The sequence below is a fragment of the Paramisgurnus dabryanus genome, chromosome 5 (genome assembly GCF_030506205.2).
Source record: "Paramisgurnus dabryanus chromosome 5, PD_genome_1.1, whole genome shotgun sequence".
Lineage (NCBI taxonomy): Eukaryota > Metazoa > Chordata > Actinopteri > Cypriniformes > Cobitidae > Paramisgurnus > Paramisgurnus dabryanus.
In genome coordinates, this window is record NC_133341.1 from 7,872,061 (window position 1) to 7,882,979 (window position 10,919).

At 37.4% G+C, this 10,919-nt stretch overlaps 1 long non-coding RNA gene across 2 annotated transcripts; it reads left to right on the forward strand.

Annotated features, from left to right (window-relative positions):
- The first annotated feature begins 7,317 nt into the window (after positions 1 to 7,317).
- On the forward strand, positions 7,318 to 9,066 carry LOC135744711 (uncharacterized). 2 transcript variants are annotated; one of them, XR_012336745.1, is made up of 3 exons: positions 7,340 to 7,616; positions 7,938 to 8,229; positions 8,860 to 9,066. It is a non-coding gene; the product is annotated as an uncharacterized lncRNA (long non-coding RNA). The 2 variants fall into 2 exon arrangements; XR_010530818.2 differs by lacking the exon at positions 8,860 to 9,066 and having other exon boundaries at positions 7,318 to 7,616; positions 7,938 to 8,268.
- Positions 9,067 to 10,919: the final 1,853 nt, after the last annotated feature.

A 10,919-nucleotide genomic window follows, 5' to 3' on the forward strand; every position in this document is an offset into this window, starting at 1 on the left:
CATTGTTTATATACTTTATGGATTTAAAATTACATTAATTTCATAGGATAATGCAGTTGTTATGCAAAATGTATTAATGACACAATTAAACAAGTTATTAAACAAAACGTAAATAAACGAAACATGCCGTTTCAGATGGAAATATGATGCCAATATGTCATTATTCCGATTGAATAATAGCTACAGGTATTTGATATTAAAGATAGTCAAAACTTTTATTTTGTAGGTTTTTGCATGAAGGCAGGGGCGCTCAGATTGTTAGACATTTAAGTGCCATGGAAAAGACTAAAAGTTCTTTCATATTTCATTTGATGTCAGTGTATGCACAAATGTCTTGGAACTGTGCACACTGTGCCCCCTTAAAAAAAATTGATGCATGATGCCCCTGCGTAGATGCACATATTTTATCATGTTTATATAGAAAATTCACACTTTTCAAACAAACACTGACCCATGTCTGTATTCTTGTATCAATAATAAAAATTTTTTTGGAAAAACGCTCTTCTAAACTTAATGTATATAGATCTATTTGCAACTACTGATTGTTTCTGCTAGTCTAAAGGTTGTCATGAATTTAACCCTAATGCCTCGCAATAATCCTGTGTATTTCAACATCATAATTTAACATTATCGTATACATATTGTAGTTCTTATTTCAAAAGATGATAAATGGGATTGAATGCTTACCACATACTTTGACGACAAGCTCACCTGTAATGTCTTATTTTTTTCTTGGATATTGTCAGAGTAAAGGCAAGCAAGACAAGGGTAGTGGATCCAAAGGCAGTTTTAGAGATTATTAAATCCAAACAGTGTACAGGAGCAGGAACAGGAATAAAGACAAGAATGCATGACATCTAACACCAACAGCAAACATAAAACAACGACTGAGAAACCGGAAATGAACAGGCAGGGGATTTAAACATGACAAGAACCAATCACAGAGCAGAGCCAACGAATAACTATGACAACAGGTAGGCAGTGGGTGGAGTATAAATTAATAACTATGGCAACAAACAAGGGGGCGGAGCAACACAGGAGGGAAAGCAGGCAGACTTAAAACAGGGCAGACACAAGCCGTTTCTAAATGTCAAGGAAGGATCCTCGGAAGCAAGAATTTCAAGGATGCTACGTCATCGCCATCCGTCGAAGGACTGTTCCAATGTCGAGGATCCTCATAATTTCCTTCGTTCAAGAAATATCCCATATCCAGGAAAGGATGCATATGTGTGAAATCACCCACAATCCTATGTGCGCAGCGACAAAAGCACACCTTTTCTTTGACGTAATGATGCAATGACGTGCACTTGCTAGCCTGTTCCATTTACGTTGTTCTCCGAATGCTAAAAAGGACCCTTGTCTAGCCTCTGAAGGAAGTGACTTGTAAGGACCAGTCCTGCCAAGGAAGTATCCTTGACATTAAGAAACAGCTACAGACAGGACTTGTTACACAACGAGTGTGGCCGGTGGAGCAGGAAGCCAGGGTGGAGCAGGAATCCAGGGCGGAGCCAGCAGAACCAGAGAACAGGGAGGCACTGGACAAGACAGGAACCAAGATGGAACTAGACACCACAGTGGGTCAGGTGAACCAGGGTGCAACTGGAGACCATGGTGGCACCGGGGGTGACAGCAACCTGGGCAGAGAAAAAGACACAAAACACAAAGTGGCCTATTTGGCCAGGTTAGAGAGTTCAGGATTGTTTATCTGGGAAAAGACAGAGAGTTCAGAATGCTTTACCAGAAACACTACCAGAAACACTAAAAAAGCGGCCATTTTGGGAACTGACTCAGATGCGGCGGCCATCTTGTGAACTGACTCAGATGCGGCGGCCATCTTGGGAACTGACTCAGATCCGGCTGCCATCTTGGGAACTGACGCAGATGCTGCAAAAACTGTAGGCTACAGTTATTATCTGCTTTCAGATGTGGATTCCTGCTGTTTGAGTTGACAGTGAAGTAAGAATGTCCTGTAAAGTAATGTTACCAAACCATTAAGATAAAAGATACTGTGCATTTATGTAAGCTGATTAGTCCAGTTATGCCACACCGTTTTTGGTGCGCATCTAGGGATTTATCCAGAGTTTCCATCATAGCTCATGCACACGTTTTCTTATCAAATAAGAAATTTGCCCGACTCAATTATGCATACGTTTTTATGTGCATTTTTTTAATTCATGTGTATCCTGGCGTTTCCATCCAGCGTTTTGTTATGCGCATCTCCAAAATGTGCATAAAAATAGGTGCATGGAAACATAATGTGGTATAAATCACGCACATGTCGCACAATGCTGAGAGAAGGATAAGGCAACAGCCACATCTATTAACATGTGCTCTGTGGTTATGTATTACAATACCTACAGATGAAGCTGATATGCTACCTCAGTTAAGAAACAAAAATTCAGACATTTTGATAAATGTTACAAGATATTTCTATGTCGAAAATCAGACAGCTTATCAGACCAAAATAAAAATAGACAAGACAAATAATGTGTGTAGGAAAGAGAAAGTAGAGTTGTCTCACCTGTTGTGTCTTGGACTTACTGTAGGATTGTTTAAATGGAAACAGATGTCTTCCAAAATGTATTATGCAATAGAATTTATTAATTATGTTATATGTTGGTTAATACAATGGTTAGTGGTCCTTCTACTAACAATATGACAAAGTTTACACAGACATGAGATGACACACCAGGTGTGCACACAGGCTTATGCACGTGACGTAATCGTAATCGAGTTACCCCTCCCACTTTTAAATGTTTACATTACTCCATCTACCCCTGTAAAACTAATCCCGTCCTAGGTTTTGGATAAATGTTGAAACATCGTAAGATCCTAAATTCATAGAATTTCACTTAGTTGAGTAACTATGTTTTGAAAAGTGGTGGGGACAAAGATAAATAAAAAGCAAAACATTAATAAATAATTCATGTGAAAACTTGGTAACGTTTATCAAAGCGTGTGGTCATCTGCCCTTCAGGTCCCCCCTTTGGCTATAGCGCTGTGATTTTTGACTCCAGTTTTCATATCAGTAGTTCCCAAACACACAAAGAACACAGGAGAATCAATCGGGGAAGGTCACTTGGCTGTTGCAGTGCACTGCACTTAAAAACTCCAATGACAAAAAATGACACCTATTCTTTGGTTTGTCTAAAGCGTGTGTGTCTGATGCCACTTTTGACAATTTACCAACTGGAAAAATAGTTTGTGCGCCAAGTGCACGGCCTAAAAGGGTTGTTCCTATTCTTGTAATGAGTAATGGGTGTGTTTTGGGCGTAACGTGCAATAAACCAATGAGATCTCAGCTCTCATCCCCTTTAAAAGCCAGTTGCGCTGGCGTCGTGCCGATTTCCTATTTAGATGGTTGAATTTGTAAACTGAAAAACTAAGCCAAGGAAGAAGATCTATTAAAAACCTTTAAAAATCATCTTTTTTCAATCTTGGAAGTAAAATTAACAGGCTTTTAATTGCTGTAAATCAATGAATAGCCTACATGATCTGTGCACTGTAAAAAAAAATCCGTAGAAATTACAATGTTATTGCAGCTGGGTTGCCGGTAATTTACCGTAGATTTAAATTTATGTTATTTACTGGCAAGAGTTTGTTCAAAGTTAAATAATTTTTAAATATTAACAAGTCTTTATCTGTACAGAATAAAACTATACAATAACAGCCTCATGCAAAGCATTCTGGGAAACAGAAATCATCATCAACCTTTTTCAGTTTTTTGCTTCAGATTTTGTTTCCCAGAATGTTTTGCTTGATGCTGTTTTTTAGTTTTACTCTGTAAAGACAAAGACTTGGAAATGTTTAATGTTCATTTAACTTTGAACAAAATGTTGCCAGTAAATAACATAAATTTAAATCTACGGTAAATTACCGGCAACCCAGCTGCAATTTCTACGGATTTTTTTTACAGTGTGTAATCTCAAAAAAATAATTTACAAATAATATGAATAAATTTTTGAGATAACACAGATCATGTAGGCTATCCATTCATTTACAGCAATTAAAAGCCTGCTAATTTTTCTTCCATGACTGAAAGAAAATGCCCATTAAAGGTTTTAATACCAAAAAAATATTATGCAAGAAAAGCAGTGGCGTGTTTACCCACCACGCAAACCATGCAATTGCGTTGGGCCCCATGGGCTTGGGGGGCCCCCTACTGGCCACAAGATGAGCGAAAGTATGTTACGTTTATTCAGACCCAAATCTAAGGTACGGATAAAACTCGCGCGAGCGAGATATGTGTGCGTATGCACGCAGAATAATATTTGCGCGCATCCTCGCGAGGGCACATATAGGCTACTTCATGAGCGAAACTCTACAGGAAAGCGCACCTCTGCTCAGCGCGCACAAATGCAGCCACACAAGTGTTAGAATGAGCGCTCGCTCGACTCTTTCTGTGCTCTCGTAACTGCAAAACATTCATTTGAAAGTCAAGTTTACTTTAAAGATTTTGGCCTTTACACCGGTGATTGGTTGTTGGGTTTGATCAGTGACACGCATCTTTTGTTCCACACTCGTACAGGTACAACCATGTTTATAGCGCATATAAAAAACACTTTTATTACATTTAGCGAGTGAGCAACAGCACATTACAGCACGTGAAGCACGCCTACCACAAGAACTCTTTTAAAAGGTATTTTAATAAGTGGTCAGTACAAAATCGACTTGGCAGTGGTGGCATAAAGTGGTGGGGACCAGTGGCACCCACTACATTTATTTCCAAATGTTTGATGTTTTTGTTTTGATAAGTTTCTTTGTGTTTCTGGCAAGTTTCTTTTTGTTTTGATAAGTTTCTTTTTGTTAAATGTTACTTTGACTATTTGATTTATTATGTGGTTGTTTGATCAGGGCATTGCTGAAAGAGAGCTACAAGTTCATCAAGCTCCCCTGAATAAGTATGGTTGATTAACTAAGGTCATAATCTATGAGGTTAATGCATGAGTGAGGACTATGCATGGCATTGCATTTATTCTACTTTATCGTCAAGTCATGATCTGATTCAATAGGTTGTGTAAGTAAACTGAGGTTAATACACAGATGAGGTTAATACATGGTTTTGTTTTTTTGTTTCCATAAAACACGGTGAATAAAACAATGCATGGTGCTTATATTCAGGAAATTACTATATTGGGCCCTTAGAATTGTCCATTAGCCTCCTGTCTGTCATAAGAATTTTGCTTTGGCTAATATTCACATGTTTATTATCTAGGTCAGGTGTAACAAATAATCATCTTTGAGCTTACCTGCTTTAAGATATAATGCAAGGCTGCATTTTAAACTTCTCACATTTGATTAACTGTCTGTTAATGAATAAGTAATTTTAGTAAAAGTTGTTCAGGAAAACTAAATTCCATAATAAACATTAAACTTACTTCAATAGAAGAGTCAACACTAAGATTTTTTTAGCAAAAAAAAATAATTTATTTTAAAGTAAATATGGATTCATCCTTTTTTTTACAAAGTTACCGAATTTACAGACAATACAAGTGAGTGATTTTCTCTTCTTTTGTTTTACTTAAATGACTTCAAAATGGATAGTGTTTATTAGGCAGGCTTTAGACAGAATGCAATAAAATGTTTATATTATGTTAAGACATAATCAGTTGTTTACCATGATACTCATTAAAACAGCTACATTCACAAACGTTATGTGAATTTGTACGTTTAAGCCAAAAGACGAACATGGGCTTATTTAGTCGGATTTACAAGTTCAAGGCTGTGAATCTAATCATTATACAGCTGTATAATAGTCAGCGTTTAATTACTTACATCTTTCTTGCACTTCCACTTTCTGAGGAATCGTGCAGCTGTCCTCCTTTAAGTTGCACCTCTGTCTGTGATTTGATTCGTCATCTGGGAGTCAATTTGAATTTTTTTACTTAATGGGGCGCAGCGCAGACCTGTTGGCTTGTGACATCACACGACCGCGAGATCGATTTAAATACATACTGAGTCATTTACTTATTGAAACGGTCTCGCTGTGCTAAGACACATGCAGATCAGTCTGCGTGGCGGCGCAAGAAGCTAAACGAGCGCTGAGCGTTGGGTTAAATAAGACAAAGACGAAGACCTCAATGGTGGGTACGGCCATGCACATGAGTGAAAAAAATAAAGCAGAGAAGAATGTCATACATGGATTGCTATGGGAAAAACTGATGAGTAACAGGCAGAAAGTTCCTCAAAGCATTCTGACACTAAACAAAGTATTTGACCATGGTCTGGAGTCAATTCTTTAGTTGCACTAGTGCTGTCACAAAGATAAGAGCAATATTTCAGGATGTTTATAAGATTTTGTGTGTGCCACTACTTAAAGGGATGTAATTGTCTGAATATGATCACATAAAGTATTAAAATCCACATTCATTGTTCCAATGAGTTGGTAAAGTGTAAAACAGGTGAAAAATCCCTGTCCTTTTTCTCATAGTCACTTATTAATGTCCTGTTAATATGTTTTGTGCTACTCATTAGTCTATATGAATATGTAAAAACGGAGGGGTTACTTGAGTGTAACCTTGTTCCCTGAAAAAGCGGAACGAGATGCTGCGCTGCTAAGAGCTATGGGGAAACGTCTTTATTGTTGACCAGCTGAATATAGTGTGCAAACACGTCAATGGAATTGACCCGGAGGTATATAGCCTCGGTTGATGACGACATCACAGTGCACCCGATGAGAGGCTATAAAATAGATGAGCACCAGCTGTGTCATCAGATCTTTTGTTTGAAGACCAGTCCTGGGACATCTACTGAACGGCAAGACAGCGTAGCATCTCGTTCCGCATTTTCAGAGAACAAGGTTATACTCAAGTAACCCCTCTGTTCCCTATCAAAAGCTTTACTCAATGCTGCGCTGCTAAGCGCTATGGGAAACGACAATACCCACGCTTCCGTGCTTGGAGATGTCTGGACCCCTCACTGATGTGTAAGTGTGCGCACAAGGACCGCAAGGAAATCTCAGACATAAACTATGGGGTCAGATTTGTTTCGTATTTCTGAATAAATATACTATGATCCACAAATAAATATAGAGAGTTTCATAAATATTTTTTAAATCCACAAATGCACAATAAGCGAACCATAAATATATGTTAGACATTTCATAAAAAGGAAGGAAATTCACAAATAAATAAAATGGGATTTGCAAATGAAAAAATATTTATAAATATATATTTTTATTTTATTTATATGTGAATGGCTTCCTGCGCATTTGTGGATCGCTTTCTGTGCATTTGTGAATTGCTGCACTCATTTGTGGATCGCGTTCTGTGCATTTGTGGATTTTAAACATTTCTAACGTCAAGATGTGACCAAGAATCCACAAATAGGTGGACTCCGCCCACCGTCTACTCCAGCCAATCAGACAACAAGCACACTGTGCTGACCAATCGTGGCACGATCTCCCTTCAACCAATCACAGAGTCTTTTCTAGAAACATTGTGCAAAAGACTCAGACGGAGGAGGACTTTTATTATGACAGCGAGTATCGCTCACTCAAAGCAATGGCGGAAGAGCGCTAGTTTTGTACAAGTGTCTCGCTGTGTGAGGCATGAATCGTGTTGTTGTGGAGACAATAGCACCAGATTGTTACGCGGGTGTTCATGTGCGTCATAAGAGTGAGTACAGTTAGATTTGCTAAAATTTCCGTTATTAATAGCGCTAACATGTTATTAGCTAAACTGTGAATCTACTACGCTGTAACGCTATATAAATCACTTTCTTTAGCTGTTCATCAATGTGTTTATCCTGTAATAATGTCAGTTATATTACATAAGTTGTGTAAACACTGCTAATGGTGTAAAATGTGTCATTTGAGACACGTCTGTTTATGTTATTTTGATGATGTATGAGGGGAGAAGCTGTAGCTAATTTGTCAATGTTATGTATGTTTATTAGCATTAGTGTTACTTTGGGAATCCTGTTGTAATCTGTTGCAGGAAACCACGTCTACACCTGCCTATGATCTGGCTAAGCTCTCAAATATAGCCAGGCACTCATGCATCTCCATTCACATGCCATGCAACCAAGCTCATAAATACAGCTCTGGCCTATCTCTCTTAAAGGAGCATACCCTCATCCTGTGCAGAGCTTCATTAAAGGACTACTACCAATATTCACCATTACCTTCATCAACGACTGCTCTGCTATCCAAGTTGTGCCTCTCATTCAGAGTTCTGTGCGGTGTGTGCTACCTCGTAAATACTGAATGCTGGATCTCTCCTATCTAATGTATGTTCTCTTGTGTGCCTAATAAACAGCTCAAGTTGGTTCAACGCTCTCTATTGTGTTCTGACAGACACCCTGGTACACTGCTATATTCATTCGTAACTAGCCCCCTACATTTCAGAGTAGTCTTCGCTACCATTATAGTTATGTAGTGACATTTGCTTACAGATAGTTTGTATCTAACGTGGTACATTTTATTATGACATGACAAAACAAATGTGTTTTACCTCATCTCCTACTAAAGAACTGATCATTTAATTACACATTATACATTATGGTATCTTTTAAATGAACAAGAAATTCCTGTGGTGTCTACATCTTAATGTCAAGAAGGTTTAATATGTCAAAGCTGTTAGATAGTCTTACAGTGTTGTTTTTATTTTCCCTTCATGCTCTGAACAAGCTTATGCTCTTACTGTCATTAACAGTAAAATTCATAGAAGTAAGATGGATTTTTACACAAGTATGCAATCAAACAACTGGTATGTTATTTGTTTTTTATTGTGTGTGTTTTTTAGGAGTGGGGGTGCATTCAGCTGATTTAGATGTTTGCCTAAAAGGGATATGACAGACGCTACATATAATTTCATGTGATTTTTATATGTTTTACGACTTGCATCTTTACTTGACCAGGTGTTACAAATGATCAACAAAATGCCCTGTGGAAGGTCCTGAGTGGGGAATTCTCTGAAGTAAAGGATGAATTTGTGTTCATATTTCAAGTTCAAGAGGATATTGAATTTTTTTGTCATACTGTGTTAATGAACAAGGCCTGAAGGTCAATGCCATGTTTCTCAATCAGCAATTGCAGTAGACAGGAGTGAATGAATGAAATGTGTAATGAACTCATTTATTTATGAATAAATAATTTGAAGGAACAAATAAATAAGCTAATCCTTTGTGTAAGCTTAGATGCAGACATTTGTTAGAGTGTGCTGAAATAAGTAGTACAGATTTATATAGAACACAATATCGTATCTTAAGTAAATTAAATATTAAATGTAAACAAACACACACACACATCTGTAATTTCTAAATGGGGTGTAAATTTAATTTTAAGTTGAGCCAAGCCAGATTTATTTATATAGTGTTTTTTTTACAAAGTTGCATTGCTTCAAAACAGCTTTACAAGAAAGAAGAAAAACCAGGGAAATTACTAAATTAATAGTAAATATAATGGGTTATATAGTATTATTCCAAACTATAGATTATAATCTAATAAAACAGTATTTTTTTCTTCAACTATTGATAATTTAGTCAAATAATATAAATAATCAGGAACAGACCAAACTATACAAGCCTTTCCAATTTCCACCTCACATTAAAATGGAACCTTAAAAGGATTAAAATTACCTGAGAACAGGAGTTTGATATTACAAAAGGGATTAGCAAAATTGAAACCAAGACGTCTTTAAGATTGTAGCCGGATTATTTCAAGAAAGGCTATATGCTATATTAACAGAATTTACAAAATGCTAAACTTAGTTACTGTCAGCCAGGAAACAAACCAACACGGCAACAAAAGGACCCAAAAAGCCACGTGTGGAGTAAACTACTGCTAAAAACCGGTTTTAATCAATTTAATTTGACAAATATTAACCTTGACATACCTTACCACAAAGTGTATTAAGAGAATCCCTAGTAAAGAATTATTGACAACTGTCAACAGTGCCCGTTCCTCAATCGGAAGGATGCAACCTCCGGAGGTCGCATATGCAGGCTGCATAAGTCATCACGTCTGCTTAATTTAAGTTAACTGAGCATTACATCCGCAAATCATAAGCATTTTACAACAATTAACGACTAACTGAGAATAATAGTCAACTTTATAATAGTTAATTTTCTAAAATAAGACAGTCTTGATGATGTATGCAGCCTACAAAAGATTGCCTGATGAAATTCAACTGTGTGTGTTCCCGACCTAACAGTAAAACAAAATGTGATTGGTTGGAGGGAAATCTTGCCACGATTGGTCAGCACAGTGTGCTTGTTGTCTGATTGGCTGGAGTAGACGGTGGGCGGAGTCCACCTATTTGTGGATTCTTGGTCACATCTTGACGTTAGAAATGTTTAAAATCCACAAATGCACAGAACGCGATCCACAAATGAGTGCAGCAATTCACAAATGCACAGAAAGCGATCCACAAATGCGCAGGAAGCCATTCACATATAAATAAAATAAAAATATATATTTATAAATATTTTTTCATTTGCAAATCCCATTTTATTTATTTGTGAATTTCCTTCCTTTTTATGAAATGTCTAACATATATTTATGGTTCGCTTATTGTGCATTTGTGGATTTAAAAAATATTTATGAAACTCTCTATATTTATTTGTGGATCATAGTATATTTATTCAGAAATACGAAACAAATCTGACCCCATAATAAACAGCCAAGCTAAAAATAGTGTATGTGTGCGGAAAGGATGCTCCTGCCGCCTCACAAACACCTATAACAAGGCACCCCTTACTAATAGTAGCAGCGGGGGATACCCTCTCTTGGAACAAATGGTTTAGAGAGCAGCTTGAGATGCTGACTAGAGGACCTGAGATCCTATAGTGACATGAGCATCCAAGCTATAAAATCTTATGAACGTATGCAGAAAGGACCAGCCCGCCGCATCACACCTTCATCATTCCTGGGGCAAAATCTAGACAGGATGGCGAGACCGCCAGAGCCTGCATATCCC